The following is a 24,317-nucleotide window of genomic DNA, read 5'->3' as shown; positions in this document are numbered from 1 at the left end:
CAACAAGGGGTGCAAGTCTCCCACATGAAAAATACCACCACATCGTAACATCATCGCCTCCAAATTTTAGTCTTGGTACTAACACGCTGGCAGATGACGTTTACTGGGCATTCGCCATACCCACACACTGCCGTCGGATTGCCACATTGTGTACCGTGATTCTTCACTCCACACAACGTTTTTCCACTGTCCAATCGCCCAATGTTTACGTTCCTTACACCAAGCAAGGAGTCGTTTGGCATTTACCGGCGTGATGTATGGCTTATGAGCAGCCGCTCGACCAGGAAATCAAAGTTTTCTCACCTCCCGCCTAGCTGTCATAGTACTTGCAGTGGGTCCTGATGCAGTTTGGAATTCCTGTGTGATGATCTGGATACATGGCTGCCTAATACACATTATGACCCTCTTCTACTGTCGGCGTACTCTATCACTCAACAGACGTGGTCGGCCTGTACGCTTTTGTGCTGTACGTCTCCCTTTATGTTTCCACTTCACTATCACATCGAAAACAGTGAACCGAGGGATGTATAGGAGTGTGGAAATCTCGCGTACAGACGTATGACACAAGTGGCACCCAGTCACTGACCATATTCGAAGTCCGTGAGTTCCGCGGGCCGCCCCATTCTGCTCTCTCACGATGTCTAATGACTTCTGAGGTCGCTGATATAGAGCACCTGGCAGTAGGTGGCAGCACAATGCACCTAGTATGAAAAACGTATGATTTTGGGGGTATCCGGACACATTTGATCACATAGTGCATCAGGCCGGGAGCAGGAAACACGCACGCGCGGGAAGATGCTCGCAGTTGGAGGAAAGAGCCGCTCCTAGTATCCCCTGCTGGACGCCGCAGAAAGGCCTTCCGCGCGTGCACAGTCGGCAGTGACTGTGCTGCCGGACGATTCTGATTAGATCTCAGTAGTGCGTTGCGTGACGTGAGGAATCGGAAGTTCTTGTTTTCCTAGTTTTGATTTAACGGCAGCCAATGCAGGATTCCAGGCGGCGCTTAACTGAAAGCCTGCATTCTTTTGATAGGACTGTCCGTAAAGGTATGTATGGCCTCCCTGCAAGTGAGCGATAGCAACCATAGAGACACATCATTTTGTTGCATCGCGAGGTCCACGAGAAAGACAGGTCGCGGCACGTTCGTCACGAAGGTAGGCCTAGCTCGCTCCCTCATTTCAGCAAAATGGTTCAAATGGGTCTGAGCGCTATGGGACTTAACATGTGAGGTCATCAGTCCCCTAGAACTTAGAACTACTTAAACCTAACTAACCTAAGGACATCACACACATCCATGCCCGAGGCAGGATTCGAACCTGCGACCGTAGCGGTCGCGCAGTTCCAGACTGAAGTGCCTAGAACCGCTCGGCCACAACCTCCGGCCTCAACTCAGCAGACAAACTAAGTTTCTGTACCTATCAACTCCTAACTAGGTGTGTACGTACAAACGAGAATTGCATCTTCTACTGGAGTCCGCTATTATGGACTCTTACTGTTACTAGTCCCACAATGATCTGAAGTCCATAGGCCCATTTATAATTTGTTACGACTGTACTGGGGTACAATAAAATTAACATCATGCCATAATGATTACCAGTTGCATGAGGCACCACTTCTTGTATGAAATGAGGACTTAAGCAGGAGAAAATAAATGCTACTAGTATAAACAAGTATATCGATTATTGATATTAAAGTTTGTTGTAGTACAGTTAATCACTAAGACTTCACAATAGCAAATTTGCAAATTTGTGGTAAGCTCCTATGGGACCAAACTGCTGAGGTCAACGGTCTCTAGATTTACACACTACTTAATCTAACTTGAACTAACTTACACTAAGGACAACACACACATCCATAGCTGAGGCAGGACTCAGACAGACCTCCGATGGGAGGAGCCGTGCGAAACGTGACAGGGCGCCCCAGACCGGGAGGCTTCATAATAGCAGATTCCTGTAGAAGGTGCAATTCCCGTCAGTAGGTACACTCCCAGCTGCGAGTTGACAGGTTTCGAAACGCATTTTGTCGGCTGAGCTCAGCGAGCGAGCGAGTTCAGGCAACACCGACTCCGAAGGCCTCAGCGCTTGTTGGTGACGTCACGTCAGCTAGGCACGGCGAACGCCAGGTCTGTTGCAGGCAGTGCTTATTACTATAAATCTCTCATATTTGGACAAAATGTTTGATATTGTTTTCGATTCTGCAGTTTTATGTAGATGAAAGATTTTCTTACTATCGTAAAGCTACAGATTAAGATCATAGTTCTGTATTACTGAATCCTGTCGAAACAAACGTAGATCAATATGAGAAGATGCTTTGCCCCATTGCAAGCTTCGGAAATTTTACATTCAAGTAACTACATTTACTTGATCCATTTTGCTATCGAAACTTACCCCAACCCTCTTACAGTGAACTCGTTTCTTTTATTTATTTATTTATTTATTTTCGTTTGACATCGTCACTGGAAATGTGAACTAATTTACATGTGTAAATGTCCAACTATAGCCAGTCATTAGATTACAGTCGTTTTCAACGAAAGGAATTCTAAACAGGAAACAAAATAGCTTCATACATCGAAAATACTGCTGAACTTAAACTTTTTTAAACACGCACATTAGAAAAGATAAATATTCCCCTCTTGCAACTGGAAAGAGAAACTTTATAAGATAAAAAAATTTTATTTGATAAAACAAGTATCTCTCTTTTGCCTCTTCTTCTGTCCCCCACCCCCTCCCACAACGTGTACAATCGCAAGATATTTCATTAACATTCAGTGCTCCTCACCCCATAGTCAACCAAGATACCTAAAGAGGAGCACCAATATGTTCACAGTTTCTTGTAAAAGCAACCCAGTACAAACGTAACTTCCTCAGATTTACAAATAAGGTAAAGAAGCACGAATTCTGTTGCTGCTGGACCATGAAGTTGTTTTTGTATGTCAATCCTTAAAACAGATGGACATTTAAGTTCAGGAGTACACTATTTGTCAAGAAGTGTAATGAATTTCACAATTAATTGATTGCAGAAATCTCTCATAACAATGCGTTTTGGTCAACTACCGCCAATAGTTTCACATTTTCCTGTGTTAGAGAGGGAGACACCACCATTATGAGTATGCCTGCAACAGACCTGGCGTTCGCCGTGCCTAGCTGACGTGACATCACGAACAAGTGCCGAGGCCTTCCTTTGAGTCGGTGTCGGTTCAGGGCTACCTTCGTGACGTGCGCGCCGCGGCCTGTCTTTCGCGTGGGCCTCGGTTGCACGGTTACCCTTCAGCTCTTGTGGCAAACGAGATTCTGGGGTTGGACAAAAATATGAAAACACCGCGAGAAATGCATGCTTGAACATAAACGCAGATGCTAGCCCAGTCCTCAGATTACGCTGTTGTGTCCGACAACGAACAGCATCTGTGCATACGCTGCTAGGGATAGTCGTGGTCAGAGCGGGGTTGTCAGCGCACTGTGTTGGAGTTGTCGGAGCTAAGTGAATGAGCCAATTGTTGAAGCTCGTACGGTGGGTGCTCTGTAACCAAGGCAGCCGAAGTACCTGCTGTTTCAAGAGGCACCGTATCCAAAATTTATACTGCACAGAGGGAAAGCTGAAAAATACCACCCACTAAATAACAAAGCACACGAAAATGTGTGTTGAGTCATCGTGACAGACGGTCATTGAAGATGATTGTGACGAAAAAGAAGTGGACGACAGCTGCGAAAATTACTGCAGAATCGAATGCCGCACTCTCGAACCGAGTAGCACCAAAACACGAAGGGACCTTCGTAAGCTGGGAATTGCAGGACGAGCTGGAAATCAAAACCACGCAGCAGTAATGTCCGTAACAGGACAACGTGGTGCCGAGACCGTTAAGAGCTTGAATATGGAGCAATGGAAGAAAGCCATTGGTTGGTTGCTTTGAGGGAGGGGACCGAACAGAGAGGTCATCGGTCTCATCGGATTAGGGAAGGAAGTCGGCCGTGATCTTTCAAAGGAACCATCCCGGCATTCGCCAGAAGCCATTTAGGGAAATCGCGGAAAACCTAAATCAGGATGGCCGGACGCGGGTTTGAAGCGTCGTCCTCCGAATGCAAGTGCAGTGTGCCAACCACTGCCACACCTCACTCGGTAAAGCCATTTGGTGCGACGAGTCTTGTTGCACACTAATTCCAAATTATGGCCGAGTTTACACGCAAAGTGTGAGGCATGGTGGGGGTTCGGTGATGATCTGGTATTCCACGTGCCCGATGGTCGGTCTCGAAGATCGCATTACTGTCAAGGATTGTGTGACACTTTCGGCTGATCAGGTCCATTCCATGGTGCAATGGTGATGCTGCGTTCCAACACGACAGGGCCCTTGTTCCACACAGCTTGCATCGCTCAGGAGTGGTTTTGCCCTGGCCACCACAATCACTTGACCTCAATGTTATTGAACCCTTGTGGTATAGTTCGAGAGAAGGGTGTGTGAATACTATCTTCCTCCAACATCGTTACCAGAACTTGCCGCAGTTTTGCAGGAAGAATGGTGTACAATATTCCCTTGAAAACCACGCAAGCCTGTTGGTATCCACCAGAGACCACTAGAAGCCGTTTTGAATGCCAACGGTTTTCCTACACCATTTTAGGCATGGTAATGTACTGTGTTTGAGGTGTTCCCATACTCCCCCCCCCCCCCCCCCCTGTATAATTTCATGAGACCGTTTAGTAATCAGGAGAGCGTAACGGAGGTTAAAACATTACAAAGGAGATGTTACAGAGCGCGGAGAACTTTACTTTTGAAAGACCGAGAATGTACGCTCTACGACAATTCGGGCAAGATATTACTTACATCCATACACATTTCGCGATGTGGCTGTCACCAGAATATGGAGAAATGATAGCTTAAAAGACGCTTATTGGCAGTCGTGCCTACCACGCACCAGTCAAGAATGTTACAAGCAAGAAGATAAATGCACGTCAGAAGCACCATCCACCTCACCGACAGTAAGGTCCGTTGCGTAATACAGACTTAGATACGAGTGCAGTAATTACGTGTAATAGATAGATGACTGCAATGTTGATTTCTAAATTGATGGACATGGAAAATTACACAATAAAGCAGAAGAGCATTATTTACGTTACTTTATCACATAAGACATATTAAATGGCTGAAATGTCATTCCATTTGGAATTGATATTCAACATCAACATGAGTATGTGGTGAGACGACCAGGGGGATGAATACGGAGTACTCTCTTGTATTCCTTGTGGCACTGAAGCTAATAGCTTCCAAATCTTGCTGAATTTCCTGCCTTGCTCAAGACAAATTCTGTGTCAGTTTATGAATATTGCTGGCTGGAGGCTAGTATGAAAATATAAGCCTTCCCATCATGTTCCAGACATCCTCTATGGACGACAAATCAGGGAATCTGACAGGGCAGTCGCTGATCTTCTGATTCCTCAAGCCGCTTGTGGATCTAGGCGCTTCAGTCTGGAACCGCGCGGCCGCTACGGTCGCAGGTTCGAATCCTGCCTCGGGCATGGATGTGTGTGATGTCCTTAGTTAGGTTTAAGTAGTTCTAAGTTCTAGGGGACTGATGACCTGAGATGTTAAGTCCCATAGTGCTCAGAGCCATTTGAACCAAGCCGCTTGTGGTGTCAACTGCGGTGTAGGTTCCTGCATTATGCGGCCGGTAAGTGCCCCACACTGGCGGAAATTCAGCCTCCCATCACCAGTTAGCAAATGAGTCCCGTTATCGTACCACCTCTACACGACGATTACAGAAGTGTGAGAGATATGGGTCTCGAAAAACAGTTGTTTCGTGTGACTTTTCACCCTCCCGTCTACAGACAGTTGGCGTCGATCTGACCGCCACAAACAAAAGCGAGGGGGAGGGAGGATGAAATTAGCGTTTAACGTCCCGTCGACAACGAGGTCATTAGAAACGGAGCACAAGCTCGGATTAGGGAAGGATTGGGAAGGAAATCGTCCGTGCCCTTTCAAAGGAACCATCCCGACATTTGCCTGGAAGGATTTAGGGAAATCACGGAAAACCTAAATCAGGATGGCCGGAAACGGGTTTGAACCGTCGTCCTCCCGAATACGAGTCCAGTGTGAACAAAAGCGAGACTCATCCTTAAATATCACAGAATGATACTTAAGCTCCCAGTCGACCGTAGCTCTACAACATGCAAGTCTGTGTCTGTGGTATGGTGTCAACAGTAAACGCTTTTAAATCAAGCTTTCAGTAACCTATCCCCGACTCTCCGTGCTGACACCGCCAGCAACCTCTGCCCTGAGTTTAGCTCTAGTCATCCGACTATTCGTCAGAACCAGTTGGACCATCCCACGACTTTCTCGTGGTACTGTCACTCTGGAAGAACCCATGGCCACCCTTGTTGCCAGAGTCCATCTCGTCACCACCCGTTCTACAGTTGATTGTGCGATCCGTTGCTACGATGCTCCCACGTTGCTTATACCAGGCGTTGGACCTTTCCCAAAGCGAGAAAAAAATGGCAGTAAGCTGCACGTGTACATTCTCTGATCTTAGGCTCTTACTGTCTTCCTCGCAACATGCGTCCCCACCCCCAACAGCTTGCAGTCACCCAGAGCTAAGGTGCCACAGATCCCTAGGATACTAACAAGGGAACCTCCCCATCGCACCCCTCTCAGATTTAGTTATAAACTGGCACAGTGGATAGGCTTTGAAAAACTGAACACAGATCAATCGAGAAAACAGGAAGAAGTTGTGTGGAACTACGAAAAAAATAAGCAAAATATACAAACTGAGTAGTCCATGAGGAAGATAGGCAACATCAAGGATAGTGTGAACTCAGGAGCGCCGTGGTCCCGTGGTTAGCGTGAGCAGCTGCGGAACGAGAGGTTCTTGGTTCAAATCTTCCCTCGAGTGAATAGGTTATTTTCTTTATTTTCGCAAAGTTATGATCTGTCCGTTCGATCATTGACGTCTCTGTTCACTGTAATAAGTTTAGTGTCAGTGTTTTGCGACCACACCGTAAAACCGTGCGATTAGTAGGCGAAAGGACGTGCCTCTCCAATGGGAACCGAAAACATTTGATCGCAAGGTCATAGGTCAATCGATTCCTCCACAGGAAAACACGTCTGATATATTCTAGACGACACTGGTGACGGCATGTGCGTCACATGACAGGAATATGTTGTCGACCCACCTAACTTGTACACTTGGCGAATGGGTAAAAAGATTATTCTACCTTGCGCGATTTAGGTTTTCTTGTAGATGTGATAATCACTCCCAAAAAAGTGATGAAAACATAAGAGTTTGTCACATAAACTGCAACAAATGTATGCAACAGTTTCACAGTCGCACAGTTTTCCCTGTGCCCTGTCAAAACATATGTTTTTAAAGTTTTAAAATTTTTCCGTGTGTAGACCGTCAAATCCTGCATATGTTCAAGCAAATTTGAACATGTCCTGGGATTTTGGAGAGCGAAGTTGATTACACAAAAAACTAAACTTTTCACTCGAGGGAGGACTTGCACCTAGGACCTCTCGCTCCGCAGCTGCTCACGCTAACCACGGGACCACGGCGCTCCTGAGTTCATACTATCCTTGATGTTGCCTATCTTCCGCATGGACTACTCAGTTTGTATATTTTGCTTATTTTTTCATAGTTCCACACAACTTCTTCCTGTTTTCTCGATTGATCTGTGTTCAGTTTTTCAAGACCTATCCACTGTGCCAACTTATAAATAAATCTGAGGGGGGTGCGATGGGGAGGTTCCCTTGTAAGTACACTGAAGCGCCAAAGAAACTGATATGGGCATGGATATTCGAATACAGAGATATATAAACAGGCACAATACAGCGCTGCGGTCAGCAACCCATATATAAGACAACAAGTGTCTGGCGCAGTTGTCAGATCGATTACTGCTGCTACAATGCCACGCTATCAAGATTTAAGTAAGTTTGAACGTGGTGTAATAGTCGGCGCACGAGCGATGGGACACAGCATCTCCGTGGTAGCGATGAAGTGAGGATTTTCCCGTGTGACCATTTCGCGACTGTACCGTGACTACTAGGAATTCGGTAAAACATCAGATCTTCGACTTTGCTGACGCTGGGAAAGATTCTGCAAGAACAGGACCAACGAGGACTGAACCTTGGACTGTTGATGACTGGAAACATGTCGCTGGTCGGACGAGACTCCTTTCAGATTGTTTAGCGGCTGGAGATGTACACGTATGGACACAACCTCATGAATCCATGGAGCCTGCATGCCAGCAGGGGACTGTTCAAGCTGACGGAGGCTCTGTAATTGTGTGGGCGTGTGCAGTTTGAGTGACATGGGACCTCTGACACGTCTAGATACGACTCTGACAGATGACACGTGCGTAAGGATCCCGATTGGTCACCCGCATCCGTTCATATCCACTGTGGATTCGGACGGGCTTGGGCAGTTCCAGCAGGACGACGCGACATCTCACACGACCAGAATTGTTACAGAGTGGCTCTAGGAACACTCCTCTGAGGTTGAACACTTCCGCTAGGCACCGAACTGCCCGGACATGAACATTATTGAGCATATCTGGGATGTCTCGCACCGTGCTGTTCAGCACAGATCTCCACTCCATCGTAATCTTACGGATTTGTTGGACAGCCCTACGAGATTCGCGGTTTCAGTTCCCTCCATCACTATTTCAGACGTTAGTCGAGTCTATGTCACGTCGTGTTGCGGCACTTTTGCGTGCTCGCAGGGGCTCTGCACGATATTCGGGAGGTGCACCTGTTTCTTTGTTTCTTCAATGTATCAGAATAAAAGGAAATAAAATGGTTTAACATAAGCTTCATAATTCGTTTACTGTACTCCCAAATCCCGCCCCCCATTACACTCGCGGCTAGATTAGCGAAAGAGTATCCATGTACAATAGCTACATTAGTAATGACGTTCAGTAACGGAAGTGTGGAATGTATGCGGAATTTTTACCCACAGGTGACTGAACCCGCGAACCGTTTGCAACCGCCGAGCGCTGGCGGCGCAGTCCCGGTACCATCTGAACAGCCGCAACTTTCACTTCACCCAGGGCCAAGGTCGTGGAGCGCTGGTGAAAGTCACCGCCGCCTTCACGGAACCCGGCCGCAGTGCCATCTGGGCAGCTCTCTGCCCCGGGGTTCTTCCCCCTCCTCTCCCCCCTCCCCCCCCCCTGTGCATTCTACAGCAACACTTCGCGAACCTCCTTACAGTGTGTGCTTCTGACGTACGCTCTCAGAATTTCAACAGCAGACCTCTCCCCGATGAGCAATGCTTCTCTAGCAGCTGTCACTGGAGTTTGTTGACCATCTCCGTAAACCTCACGCGCCGAGTTAACGAGTGTGTGACGAAACGCGCCGCTTTTCGTTCGTACCTCTCAACGTCACCTACTAATCAACTAGGTAACTTATCCAAACTGACTGATAATACTCAATAATTGGTTCTAACGAGTGTTGTGCAAGCCAATTCTTTCGTTGATGGGATGCAACAATTGAGAAGGGAGTGAGACAGGGTTGTAGCCCGCCCACCATGTTAGTTAGTCTATGCATTTAGCAAGTAGTAACTTAAACCAAAGGTATATTTGGAAAAGCAATTAACGTTCACGAAGAAGAAATAAAACCTTTCAGTTTTTGCGGATGGCACTGCAATTCTGTCAGAGACGCCAAAGGACTTGCAAGAGCAGTTGAATAAAATACTGTCTTGAAAATAGCTCATTAATATCAACAACAGTACAAGAGGGATGGAAGGTAGACAAATTAAATCAAGTGATGCTGAGCAAATTAGATTAGAAAATTAAACAGTAGAAGTCTGTATGTTCTGCTATTTCGCGAAACGCTATTATGAACCGGCATTTGAAGCTATCTGCAGAACGATTCTACTGCCGTCAGCGTGTATTTCGCGTAAGGACCACGAAGGTAAGAGAAATTAAGGCTCTTGCGGAAGCATGTACACAGTCGTTTTTCCCTCTGTTTGCGAGTGGAACAGGAACGGAAACGAGTGGAACAAAGTACCCTCCGCCACACACCGTACGATGGCTTCCGGAGTATGTTTCCAAGAAAAGCAAGTCAAAAGAAAAAGAAAACCGTTAACATCTGATGTAAATTTACCTTTACGAAGCCTTTTCTGGAGGTGCTTGTGTGGAGTGTAGCCTCGTACGGAAAATTAAACGTGGACAACAAACATTTTAGAATAGTAGTTTTTGAAATGTAGAAAGAAGGGGCAGGAGGAAGTAAGATTAGAGTTTATCATCCCGTCGACACGGCGGTCACCAGGAACGGGCCACAAGCTCGAATTACGAAAGGCTGTGGAAGGAAGTCGGCTGTGCTCTTTTCAATGGAACCATACCGTCGTTTGTCCTGAACGATGTAGGGAAATTTTGTCCACCTCCGCCTACCACGCAAGGGGGCCCCGGTTCGATTCTTGGCAGGGGACCGGGTGTTGTGTGTCCATCATCATTGACACGCATTCGGCGAACTGGCGTCAACTGAAAAGATTTGCAATACGGCGGCCGAACCCCGAGGAGGTTATCTCGGCCAATAAATGCCATACGATCATTTCATTTTTTGAGAAATCGTGGAAAAGCTAAATCTGAATGGCCGGGACTTCCCGAACGCGAGTCCATTGTGCTAACCATTGCGCCATCTCGCTCGGTTTGAAATTTTGTGTTGCAGGAGGATACTGAAGATCTGATTGATAGATAAGTAAAAGCGGGGTACTGATCGCATTGGGAAAAGAAATTTATGGTTAAACACGAAAGAAGAAAAAAAAAGATTAGTGGTATCAAGTCTGGTACAAGCAAATACAAATTGTTGACGGTGCCAAATCTTAACTACAGTAAACAGATTCAAATGCATGGAGATTGCAGCAGATTGAAGGGACTTTCACAGTATACAACAGCGTGGAGAGATAAAGTATATCGAACCATTCTTTTGACTGACGACCACAACAACACACCATCTGTATAATTTTGACCGTAAAGGTTTGGACACTGAAGACTCTATGTAAAGTTTCCCCCCCCCCCCCCCCCCCTTCGATTTGTTGGCTGTCGGTCCGTGCCCATTCATCCACCTCAACAGCAATGTCGATTACGACGAAAGGACGATACCCGGGCCCCTTCACCGCCGCGCTGACCACGCAGCTACCGAGGCGGACAGACGTAAAAAGTACTTGGTACCTTTGCTGACTAAGCCTACAGCAGAGGAAGTGGCGAGAGCTGGTGACCCCGGCTGGGTCTGTGAGGCTGAACAAGCGCCAGGGCTGACGGCCAAGGCCGAGTACTGGGGCATCCGCCGAGACTGCAGCGGGCGGCTTGTTTGCCAACAGATGCCTCTGCGGCACACTTTGTGGCGCGTGTTACGGGAGAGGCGCCAGCTCGCGGCTTTCTGGGACAGCTTTTACTTATCGCCCGAGCTCCGAGTCCAGTGGGAAGGTCGCTTTCTATACCGGTGGCTATACCATAGACTAATTCGAACAAAATATCCCGTATAACATGTGCTCTGTTTTTATTGGTTACAGAGATACAACTAACAGGATTAACCCAACCAAAAACCCACAGGCGTTAAGCGACGGGAAATGATTAAGTTCAAAGTTGTTTTTCATAAACTTCCGACTTCAATGTACTTTCGAATTCTCGTGACAACATCATATCTAACTCTTCTGAAGTCGTCCTGGTGTTACATTATCAGAGCAGCACTTTTCTTATATCCCAAGGATCAGTGTATGTGTTGAGTTTACTTTTTCTTTCTAGATTTTGTCTTTCAACCATCCCCACAGGCAAATATCTAAAGCGGTAATGTCCAGAGATCTTTGTGGCCAAGAAACATGACTATTTTTGTTGATCAATCTTCAGTGAATCTTGGGTTTGGACGGGATGCCACAGATGATAGGAAGTGCTCGGGCCCCGTCATTCTGGAAGATAATACCCATTTCTGTAGGCGAAGAAAGCTCTTTCCATGACGCTGGAAGCTCGTTTATCAAAAAAGTCTAAGCAATGTGGCCCTGCAAGACGATGAGGTAGCAAAACGTGATTTTCTATCATTCCACACCACACATTTACAGCAAAACGGTCTTCAAAATGCATCTTTACAAAATCATGTGAGTTTCGTCGCAACAACAATGTGAGTTACTAGTGTTATCATACAGCCAAGAGTGAAAACGGCTTCACTGTAAACAGTGCAAATGATTTAAGAAGAAACAGCCACATTTCTAGGCCACCAAGGTTCCTGGACTTCTCCTCTTCAGACATTTGCCAGTGAGAACAGTTGAAAGGCAACGTTCACAAAGGGAAAGTAGATACAAGAGATGAATTGATTGTTCGCATTAAGAGTAGCGCAGGCTATACAGGGGTTGGACAAAAATTTCGAAGCACGATAATAAATGCATGCTTCACCATAAATTCTTACGGTCTCCTAGCCTGCAGCCTGTTGTTCTTGACCACGAAGCTCGTCTGTGCAAGTCCTCAGCACGTTCCAAGTGTCAACTGTCAGAACAGTGTTCTGTGTCGTTGTGAGTGCATTATATCGGAGCTAAGAACGAACGTGGGCAAATTGTTGGTGATCATATGGCGGGTACTTTCGTAACCAAAGAACATCGGTTCCCGTCAGATCAGCAAAGTGAAGCGCTGTCGGGCTGGGCTAGATCTTGGATGGGTGACCATCTGGTCTGCCGAGAGCTGTTGGCTAACGGGATGCACTCAGCCCTTGTGAGGCAAACTGAGGAGCTACTTGATTGAGAAGTAGCGGTTCCGGTCTCGTAAACTGACATACGGCCGAGAGAGCTGTGTGCTGAACACATGCCCTTCCATATCCGCATCCAGTTATGTCAAGCGGGCTGAGGATAACCGGCGGCCGCTCCGTATCGTTACGGCTTTATGGTCAGTTCGGGTGCAGTTTTTAGTTTTTTTTTCGTTACCAATGTGGCCAAAGTGTTTGGTGTTTCAAGAAGCATCGCATCGAAGATTTATACTGCACACACAGAAAGCGAGAAATATGATCCGGAATCTGGGAATTGCAGTGCGAGCTAGAACTGCAAAACCACTCTCTGTTTATGGAAATGCCCATAACAGGATAATGTGGTGCCGAAGTCATCACACTTGGACTACAGAGCATCAGTCCGATGAGTCTTCTTTCACAGCGTTTCGAACTTCTGGCCGAGTTTACGAACCAAGAGTGAAACATGATAGGGGTTCGGTGGCGATTTGGGCAGCCATATCGTGGTATTCCACGCGCCCACATGTTTCTCTAGATCCCATTACTGCCAAGAATTGAGTGACAATCTTGGCTGATCAGATCCATCTCGTCGTACTCGTTCCCCAATGCTGACGCTGCGTTCCAAGACGACAGGGCCCCTGTTTGAACATAGCTCGCATCGTCCAGGACTGGTTTTGTGAGCACGAGGACGTATTGATGCATCTCCCCTGGCCACCCGCAGTCACTAGATCTCAATGTTGTTTAGTCTTTATAGTCTGCTTTGGAGAGAAGGGTGCGTGATCGCTATCCTTCTCAGTCATCGTTACCTGAAATTTCCCCTATTCTAAGAGAAGAACGGTATGAGATTCCCTATAAAGTACCTGTATTTATCCTTTTCGAAACGACTGGAAACACTTTTGAATGCCAACGCATCCTTCATCGTAGGAGGGACGGTGGTGTGTGTGTGTGTTTCTGTTGTTTCCACGCTTTTGCCCATCCTCTGTATATGTGGTGTTGCGAAGAGAATTCGAAAGCGCACCCAAGTCGGAGGTGGAACTTTTGAAAACTAATTCTGAAGTTAACCATTTGTCTTTGCTTAACGCCTGTGAGTATTTGAGTTACATTGTAACAGCTTTATCTATGCCAGCATCAAAAATTGGGGACATGTTATGTGAGATGTTTTATTCCACTTAGTTTGCACTACCACTTCTTAAATTTTTTACTATTGTTACAGAAACACGATCCACAAATGATTTGGCGGATAAAATCCGTATCCCTATGAGACTGTTCGCAGACGAGGCAGCTGAGTGTAGCTGTGAACACTGAACTGGCACAGTGAGAAAATTCTGTTGTGACAATTTAACTTACACTTGAGAAAGGCTACAAAACCAAAAACATGATGGTGTTAATTAATGGACTGTAATTTACAGTCAAGCGGCAAAAATTTCTTTCAAGAAGTACTACACGACTGCGGTCTCCCACGAAGGTCTTTCTCAATTCGGGTCTTTTTCTGCTTATTTTCTCACGGAGTTGAGCAAGAACCTGAAGATACTCAATGAGCATTAATAGACTGACCTTCAGGAACCCAGTGAAGATATACAGTTCCGTGAATATCGAAAAAAAATCATCACCGCTTTGAATTTTGATTTGGTCACCCGAGCTATTCTCGCTCTCTTTGAAGTTGGACCCTTCCAGTGCATGGATTGGTGCTTAGTTTCTGTATCGTAAGTGCGATATCAACATTCGCCATATTAACGCTTTCTAAGAAATTAGCATCATTTTCAGTGGTATTCAAAGTGTCAGTACAAACATTTTCACGAGCTGCTTTCTGTTCGATCGTGCGAATTTTCGGCACCAGTTCCACACACTCTTCTCTCATGTCACATTGATTATGTAAAATTTGCTTTCCTACAGTTTCAGCAACCGACTGAATACTCAACCGACATTCAGATCGAATCAGCCTACCTACTTATCCGATATTTTCATCCGTTTCTGCTATTGAAGAGCGTCCCGGGGGTAAATCATCTTCAATGTCTTCTCGGCCTCTTGCAAACGCTTGAACCAGTCAAATCGCGTACGTGATAGAACTGTCTTCGTCTTACTCTGTTTTTAGTAAATTTTCATGTGAAACTTCACGACAATTCGTTGCTCTTTTGCTACGATTGCCAGTCTTCTCACAAAACAATAGATCAGTTCTAACACAAACGAAGACCACGGCCACACTGAATTGTCTACATACACTAAAGACGCCGCATTCGACTGGCAAGGCTTCACACTTCACAGCTACTAGTCGTTCGACTTTGTCGCATGCCTACTTACCTTGACAGTATCAGTCCCGTTGTTTTATAGCCGCACGCATCTCGTAGACAGTCATTACCCCTCCTTGAATTTACGAATTGAACAGGAAAGGGAATAACTAGCAGTCGTCAAGGCACTCTCTGCCATGCATCGCCTGGTGGTTTGCTGAGTATCTATGTAAAATGTAGACGTGCTGTGGCGCGGGTGATGATGGTGATGATGATGCTTTGTGGGGCGCTTAACATCGAGGTCATCACCGCCCGTAGAAGTTTCCAATTTTTCCAGTTCCAATCTCGCCACTTCCCAAATGATGATGAGGGCAACACCAACACCCAGTCCCCAGGCGGAGAAAATCCCCGACCGGGTCGGGAATCGAACCCGGGACCCAGTGATCCAGAGGTAGCAACGTTAGCCAATGGACCACGAGCTGCGGACTGTGGCGTGAAGATTTCAATGTACACAATGTCAGTAGACAAAAAATTGTGTAGCCTTTTTTTTTTGGCAGAGGTGACCATGAAAATTTTACAAGTAGACTTCGCGAGGCGGTTTGCGAGTACGGGTTCGATTCCGGGCCGGGTTGGAGATGTTCTCTACCCAGAGACTGGCCGTTTGTGTTGTCCTCATCATTTCATCATCATGATCATCACCATCATTTGTGACAGTGACTAGACTGGATTGTGAAAAAAAAATGAACTGTGTAAAAATAGGGGCTTTGTACGGGCGCTGATGACCGCGCAGTTGAGTGCCTCACAAACCAATCATCATCATCATCATCATCATCATCATCATCACCCATCATCATCATCATCATCATCATCATCATCCAGATTCCAGACGCTCACATCTTTACCACAAGTTGTATGTCGACGGAGTATAAACCGAAACTTCGATTTAGTTCATGCTATGTGCTGTCGTCCAGTAGAACATGCGTAAACGGTAATTAAAAGTAACAGCATAACAACGGAGCACAGGAAAAGCGTATCTGTGAGTAACTGTTTTGTAAATCTCGCGTAGTTGAGTTGGTAGTGTGTGAGGTCGACGTATCAAAAGTCCCGCGTTCAAACCCCAATGACTTTTTTTTTTAACTATTTGCGCGTGAAACTGTTAATATGGGAGAACATTTTCGTAGCACGTAAAAACGCTTTTCAGAGTTCCTTTGGCAATCTCCTTCCGTTTCATTAGCTGAAAGTAGGAAACCTATAGAGTACATGTGTGTAAATAGGTGTGGTGTTCTGTCGCACATGTGTTTGCTACTTTCAGTTAACGTAGCGAAAGCATACTGCCAAAAGAACATTATCACAAATTGGAAAAAGTCCTTTCACATGTCAGAAACATTTTCTTCCGTATAACAATTTCATGCGTAAACAGTTAAAAAATTATCAGCGGGGTTTGAACGCAGGACCTTCGTTTGATACGATGACCTCAAGCTCTAGCAACTCAACCACGCGAGATCTATGAAACAATTGCTCACAGATACGCTTTTGCTGTGCTCCATAGTTTTCATGTTACTTTTGATTACCGTTTACACACGTTTTGCTGGGCGAAAGCTGAGAGCACGAATTAAATCGGTGTTTAAATTGATACTCTTTCGACGAACAATGTTTGGTGCCAATCTGAGTGCGTGACATGTGGACGTTTGGGTGCGAGTCATCCTCCCCGCACAGCGTCAGCAGGCTCCGTCCCTGCTGGCACACATATCTCGCCCTGCCTGTGGGCCACGCTCCGCAGCCAGAGGCGGCCGACGCACGCAGACTCGGCTCGGCTCGGCGACACGGCGAGCTCACGCGCTCTCACTTTTCCCGTCGGGAAATCTGGGACGTCTAGCCGCACACACCAGGAGCCGGTGCTTTCTCGTACGTACAGATCCCGTCTCGGGCTTCGGCAGCGGACAGTGCAGTCCGGGGCAAGCGACACCTGCCACAAATCTGTGCAATGCCCCGTAGGGCAAGGCAACTGTCGCGACAGCCATTAAAGCCCCTTTTACACTAGCGACTTTGCCTCAGACGACTACTTGTGGGAAGTGAGACTACTACAGCAACCCTGGCATCTTATTCCTGCACTGAGTCTCGCTGTAACGAGTCCTCGTTTACGTTTACACGTCAACGAGAATTTTTTTCTTTTTTTTTTCCTGGTGTCCATTTTCTGCTAACGTGTGAACGCTACTATAAATCGTTGTTTCCTCTTATTTACATGATTTTATGTTTATGTTAACGATAGGACACAGACAAGTCCTTGGACCAACTGCAGACGTAAAGCAGAAATTAAGGCTTCGAACCCAGTACGTTGTCCTCGATGGCGAGTGTTCATCGGAGGTGAGGGTATCATCTGGAGTGCCCCAGGGAAGTGTGGTAGGTCCGCTGTGATTTCTATCTACATAAATGATCTTTTCGATAGGGTGGATAGCAATGTGCGGCTGTTTGCTGATGATGCCGTGGTGTACGGGAAGGTGTCGTCGTTGAGTGACTGTAGGAGGATACAAGATGACTTGGACAGGATTTGTGATTGGTGTAAAGAATGGCAGCTAACTCTAAACATAGATAAATGTAAATTAATTCAGAAGAATAGGAAAAAGAATCCTGTAATGTTTGAACATTAGTAGTGTAGCGCTTGACACAGTCACGTCGATTAAATATTTGGGCGTAACATTGCGGAGTGATATGAAGTCGGACAAGCATGTAATGGCAGTTGTGGAGAAGGCGGATAGTCGTCTTCGGTTCATTGGAAGAATTTTGGGAAGATGTGGTTCATCTGTAAAGGAGACCGCTTATAAAACACTAATACGGCCTATTCTTGAAACTTCCTGGCAGATTAAAACTGTGTGCCCGACCGAGACTCGAAATCGGGACCTTTGCCTTTCGCGGGCAAGTGCTCTACCAACTGAGCTACCGAAGCACGACTCACGCCCGGTACTCACAGCTTTACTTCTGCCAGTACCTCGTCTCCTACCTTCCAAACTTTACAGAAGCTCTCCTGCGATCCTTCTGAGCTTCTGTAAAGTTTGGAAGGTAGGAGACGAGGTACTGGCAGAAGTAAAGCTGTGAGTACCGGGCGTGAGTCGTGCTTCGGTAGCTCAGTTGGTAGAGCACTTGCCCGTGAAAGGCAAAGGTCCCGAGTTCGAGTCTCGGTCGGGCACACAGTTTTAATCTGCCAGGAAGTTTCATATCAGCGCACACTCCGCTGCAGAGTGAAAATCTCATTCTGGAAACGTCCCCCAGGCTGTGGCTAAGCCATGTCTCCGCTATATCCTTTCCTTCAGGAGTGCTAGTTCTGCAAGTTTCGCAGGAGAGCTTCTGTAAAGTTTGGAAGGTAGGAGACGAGGTACTGGCAGAAGTAAAGCTGTGAGTACCGGGCGTCAGTCGTGCTTCGGTAGCTCAGTTGGTAGAGCACTTGCCCGTGAAAGGCAAAGGTCCCGAGTTCGAGTCTCGGTCGGGCACACAGTTTTAATCTGCCAGGAAGTTTCATATCAGCGCACACTCCGCTGCAGAGTGAAAATCTCATTCCGGCCTATTCTTGAGTACTACTCGAGCTTTTGGGATCCCTATCAATTCGGATTGAGGGAGGACATAGAAATAATTCAGAGGCGGGCTGCTAGATTTGTTACTGGTAGGTTTGATCATTACGCGAGTGTTACGGAAATGCTTTAGGAACTCGGTTGGGAGAGTCTAGAGGAAAGGAGGCGTTCTTTTCGTGAATCGCTACTGAGGAAATTTAGAGAACCAGCATTTGAGGCTGACTACAGTACAATTTTACTGTCGTCAACTTACATTTCGCAGAAAGACCACAAAGATAAGAGAGATTAGGACTCGTACGGAGGCATATAGGCAGTCATTTTTTCCCTCGTTCTGTTTGGGAGTGGAACAGGGAGAGAAGATGCTAGTTGTGGTACAAGGTACCCTCACCCCGCACCGTATGGTGGATTCCAGAGTATGTATGTAGATGTAGATGTATTACTAAGTTAGTGGCTCCAGATACGGTATTTAAATATACAGGTTGTTAAAAGACTATACAAAATTTGAGTGTTTTGTAAAGATAAAAACAAACACTTTGCATGTGACAAACCGTTTTCCCGCTAGGGCTCCATAAAAGTTATGATACCAGTGATTTTCAGAGACGGGTCTTCAAACAGTCGCGTAATGAATGTTGTATGAGACATGCCGCTGAAAAAGTCATTACGTTTAAAGTAATGCAGACTTTGGCGAGGCCTTGCGTTGCCGTGGAGTAGTAGTTCGTTTGCATTCTTGTGGCGACGAACACGCTGCAGTTGTTCCTTTAATTACCTGAAGTTAGCACAATACACTTTCTAGTTGACCGTTCCGGTTCGAACAGATGGAGCCGTGTTTCATGAACTGGGACGAGGTTCGACAAAAAATTGTCACGAACAGCCTCGTAACGCGCAAGCAGTTCCACACAAACGCTTCTTCGTTTCTCTTTATGGTTTCCGTCAGGCAGCGAGGAAGCTACACGGCACACACCTTTGAGCACCCCAAGTGGTGGACGAGTGTGTCAGCACTAACAACAGAGACGTCCAGTTGAGCAGCGAGATGTTTGATTGTGATCGGTTGATCACCTCGAACGAGAGTGTCCGCACGTTTTAACACTGCAGGAGTCACAGCTATGTGCGTCCAGCATGCACGCGGGAGATTGATCAGGTTTGCGCGACCTTGTTGCGATGATGGCACACACCCCTCCCAACGGCTACGGTGCATTTGTCCACTGCCTGGTCTCTGTAGACATTCTGCAAGAGCCTATGAGTATCTGCGATGCTCTGGTTTTACATTAATAAAAAAAAGGGCTTTCTGCTTGGAACGCATTTCCGTTACAGACGCCATTTTGTAGGCTAATATAGTGCCACCACCTATCGGATCTACATGAGCTAAAGAGAGAATATTCCACAATGTCCCACAACGAGTTCTGTATTTTTTGAAAACAACTTAGGAAAAAAGTGTTGCGTTACTTACTGAAGGACCCTCGTACAACCAACAACGGCAACAAAGTCGAGACCGAAGTGGTCGGCTACTCAAAGCCTGCTTGAGAGTGATGAGTGGAGTATTATAGTTACTAACAGCAAGTACCGTCAGTTAATTAAACAAGTTTGGAAACAAGCAAGACACACAATGCTGTTGGCATTTGTAATTTTCTGCTGATATTTTCAGTGCAATACAGATACAAAGATGCAAGACCTTCAGAAATCAAACAAAATGTCATTACCCTTTAACGAGCAACCGTAGACTCGGATCCCTTACACTAAAATACTCTGAAAATATCCACGAACAACTTCCGAAATTTTATTAGTGGGTTTTGGTTCTCCCTGTATACATGTCGCCATTTACTTCCAGGGCAGCAGAGTTAGAAACGGCCAGGTAACTGCAGTACGCTTTATAACGTGCTAAAAGATTCTTCAAGTTCGTAATGAATCGATCTCTTCCAATGTATAATCGATCTGTTCGCTCTTTTGGCATTATTGTGTTCTTTGGCTAAAGTTATACATGCTTCAGGAACCATGCGAGATCCTTGAACCTACTTGGGGAGAAAAAAATGGCGCACAGAATTCGCACTACGATACAGTTATCAAACCAGAAGCCCTGTCTCCCTGCGAAGCGCTCACACTTAATCACAAAAAGCGACATGGAAAACATACTGAAGGAGGCAACTAAAATTATGAGAAAGAATCTCGACCCAAAGATACTGGAACATGGCTACCGACTGAAATCTCGGAAAACAGGAAAGAGATCCAACCTCGCGATAGGCTTCCTGAAAAGGCGATTAAACTGTTATGGACACATCCAAATTGCAGAAGTCTGCTGAGTCCATATCATTTACGGGCAAAAAAGTTCAGGGAAGTGCAGAATGAACGTCCTCGACGGCAAGCGATCATCAGAGACCAGAAGCCCTCTTACACTCTGATGATCTGACGGAGAATCTGGGCACCTGTTTGCTGATGAAACTGTGGGGTACAGAACGGTGTCGCCGTTGAGTATCTGTAGGAGAATACGAGATGAGTTACGCACAATTTCTAGCTCATGCGATGGATAGAAGCTCATTCTAAATGTAAAAACCTAAGTTAATGCAGCTGAGTACGAAAAACAATCCGTAATGCCCGAATAACGCACTGGTTGTGTGCAGCTTGACACAGTATTAAGTCTCCAGTAGTAGCGCTGCATACGGATATGGGCATTAAATGGACCGAACACATGTAGGCGGTAGTAAGTGAAGACGAACGGTCGGGAGGTATAGCACATCCACAATGGAGACCGCGTATAGAGCGATTGTGCGACCTATGCTTGAGTACTGCCCGAGTTTTTGGGATCCTCGCCACGTCAAATTAAAGGAAGACGTGTAAACCATTCACAGGAACGCTGCTAGATTTGGTTCGATTACAAAGCACGTATTACGTAGATGCTTCATTAAACTCAAATGGGAATCCCTGTAGGGAAGAAGACGCTCTTTTCGCGAAAAACTATTGAGAAAATTTAGAGTGCTGGCATTTGGGGCTAAAAGCAGGCCGATTCTACTACCGCCAACGTATGTTTCAGCAAAGACTATGAAGCTAGAGAAATCAGGGCTTGTATGGAGGCATATAGACAATAGTTGTCCTCTCTCTCTCTTTTTGCGGCTGGAGCACGAAAGGAACTGACTAGTAGTGGTGCATAAATGTAGATGTACTCCGCCCCCGGTAGCTGAGTGGTCAGCGCAACAGAATGTCAATCCTAAGGGCCCGGGTTCGGTTCCCGGCTGGGTCGGAGATTTTCTCCGCTGGGGGACTGGGAGTTGTGTTGTCCTTATCATCATCATTTCATCCCCACCGATACGCAAGTCGCCGAAGTGGCGTCAAATCGAAAGACTTGCACCCGGCGAACGGTCTACCCGACGGGAGGCCCTAGTCACACGACACTTACAATGAGGTGTAGAACGGTTACAGGTTTTTTTTTACTTACGGAAGAGTCGAGGAGAAGCTGGAAAACCTGATGCGGCACATGCTTCAAAACAAACGCTAGCCATCCCGCGAAAAGTCTACTTACAAAGTTTCATGGACCAGTACTTCACGAAGAAAATAGACACATATTTCAGACTCTTCACGTTGCTCTTGTAGAGAGTCTGAGGACATGATTAGTTTCATTACAGCGCACACAATCATTTAATGCAGGTATCAATCCCGCGTGCCATATGCGAATGGAAAGGGAGAAAGCCCTAAGATGCGGTACCAAGCTGAGTATCCTCTGCCATGCACTTCTCAGTGAGTTGCAAAGTATGTCCATGGATGTTTGAACGAGGGAAAAGGGGAGAACACCGACACTCAGAGCCGCCTTTTTTTCCCTCCTCTCTTCACTTTTCTTGCTCCACTCCATGGAGTAGAGCGGATTGTCTTCGATTCGGCAGATTAAAGAGTTGCGATTCCTTTCAGCCAATACGAGGATAGCTGGCAGTGGGACGGAGATCGTTTCCCTACTGGGAATAAATAGTAGGTGCTCGTACACTGTAATATATCTCCGACGAATATCTTACAATTAGTCAATGATTTTGTCAAACTTCTTTGACCAAACCACTTCACTGGGGCTAACATACAACCATAAAATTTTTCGTCATGATACCTCGGCAATGGTTGACGAATAATCAATCGTCCGTACAACGCCATTTAATGTAATATTGGTGGCCACTGCATTTTGTGAGTGAAACCGTGGATAGCGAGAAGAGAAGCTCGAAGTGTTTAAGAGAATGTGCTTCGTGAGCTACAATGAGAGGACATAAGGAACTACGAAAATTATCTGAGAATGGGCGAACAACGATTCAATTTGCCCTTATGAAATGAGCGCCCCCGCCCCGCGCCGCCCCGCCCCCCCCCCCCCCCATATCCGCAAACAAGATACTCGTTTAATAAATGCCATTTCTTAATTTCATTCATCATAAATATGTTTCTGAAAAGCCTGCGACTGTAGAGTTTATGATTTAAATCATGAACCACTTCGCTAGTTACGCATTTTTTCATGCTTAATATGACGCGTTTCTAGAATTTATTCTATTATCAAGAGCAAATATTTACTTAGGTATTTCACACGGTGTTTGTATGTATGTTGTTCTGTCTCTTGCCCTGCAGTTGTCTTTTTATGTTTTACTGCAATCGGAAAGATTTCTTTTGTCATATTTCCGGAAACATAACATAAAATACCTCCGCAAATATTTGTACTTGATAAGCGCGTCATGCTAACCACGAAAAAATGCCTGACTAGTGCAATGTTTCATTATTTAAATCATGAGTGCCATTTCTGATAAATATAGTCCCAATGTTAGGCTAAGCTTTTTAGCAACAGACTAAAGCTATTCCAGATTGCAATATGCTGGAGTACTCGAACCGCACAGTGCACTATTTCACGTATTATTCCAGAAAAATGGGAACTAATACGTAAGTCACTCGGAGAGAGATTTATAAAGGTTGGATTAGGTTATTTGGAATATAAATAAATGAATTAATTTCACTCATGTACATTTTACTGGCAACACATGGCTTTCCACATCTCCAAAGACTCGTTAGTCAATTTAACTTCTTCCTTACATCATCCACAGTGCAGTCACTTCGAATACAACTCATTTCTGCAACTATTTGATTAAACAATTCTAACTTCTTACTGTACTTTCTGTAGTCAGCGTGCTTTATGTTGCGAAGAATTTCGTCTTCATACTTTGAAATGATCACTGCGATGGCAGCCATGCAGCAAATATACTTCCCCGACATTTTATAGGTTAAAGGCACTAATGCAAACAAGATGGAACTTTGACGAAAGCTAGGCCCAAGCTTTAAGTTTTATCCAAGATCTTTGATCAAAGCTTCTCTAGTACTCTGTCAAAAATCTGTCCAAATGGGATTGATAAAAGACTTTTTGTCACAGATCTTTTACAGTATAATACGGCCCTTAGCTGTTACTTCCAGCCAGAGAAAACCTCGCGAAAAGGTTGGTCGAATGTGGAGGATTGGGATTATTATTTTTCACATTAATCATTCATTGTCCTTGATGAAAATTATAATTGTGTGTGTGGTTTTTACCATAGTTCTAACATTCTTTATTTTCCTAATTTGGGTACTTATTTGGTTTGTACTGCAGGTTGAAGAGAGGGGGACGTTCACATACTTACTGCTTAATCCCTGCTTTCGCCTTACCGCCGAGGAAAATCTTTCCTGTACAGAAACCTCAGCTGGGATTCTTAGACAATAATCGTAATGCTCCTACGCTACGTCATGTCGCATCTTAAAAAACCTTGTTTGCCATGACATTTTGCGTCGAATTACTTTCTATAGACTACGGTATTATTAATAATTCATATTGTCATGGAGTCTTTTTTTTTTTGCTATATCTGCCCATTTTCT

At 45.6% G+C, this 24,317-nt stretch overlaps 1 protein-coding gene and 2 non-coding genes across 3 annotated transcripts in view; 2 read left to right on the top strand and 1 right to left on the bottom strand.

The window, feature by feature from the left end:
• LOC124716990 (actin-histidine N-methyltransferase) overlaps nucleotides 1-24,317 on the bottom strand; it is a 413,484-nt gene that overhangs the window by 268,099 nt on the left and 121,068 nt on the right. The window lies entirely within an intron of this gene.
• Trnas-uga lies at nucleotides 18,018-18,092 on the top strand. The gene has a single exon. It is a non-coding gene; the product is annotated as a tRNA-Ser (tRNA).
• On the top strand, nucleotides 18,319-18,393 carry Trnas-uga. Its single transcript has one exon. It is a non-coding gene; the product is annotated as a tRNA-Ser (tRNA).

The sequence above is a fragment of the Schistocerca piceifrons genome, chromosome 9 (genome assembly GCF_021461385.2).
Source record: "Schistocerca piceifrons isolate TAMUIC-IGC-003096 chromosome 9, iqSchPice1.1, whole genome shotgun sequence".
NCBI classification, from domain to species: domain Eukaryota; kingdom Metazoa; phylum Arthropoda; class Insecta; order Orthoptera; family Acrididae; genus Schistocerca; species Schistocerca piceifrons.
The sequence above is the reverse complement of the archived record's forward strand: the minus strand, read 5'-3'. Positions and strand labels throughout refer to the sequence as shown.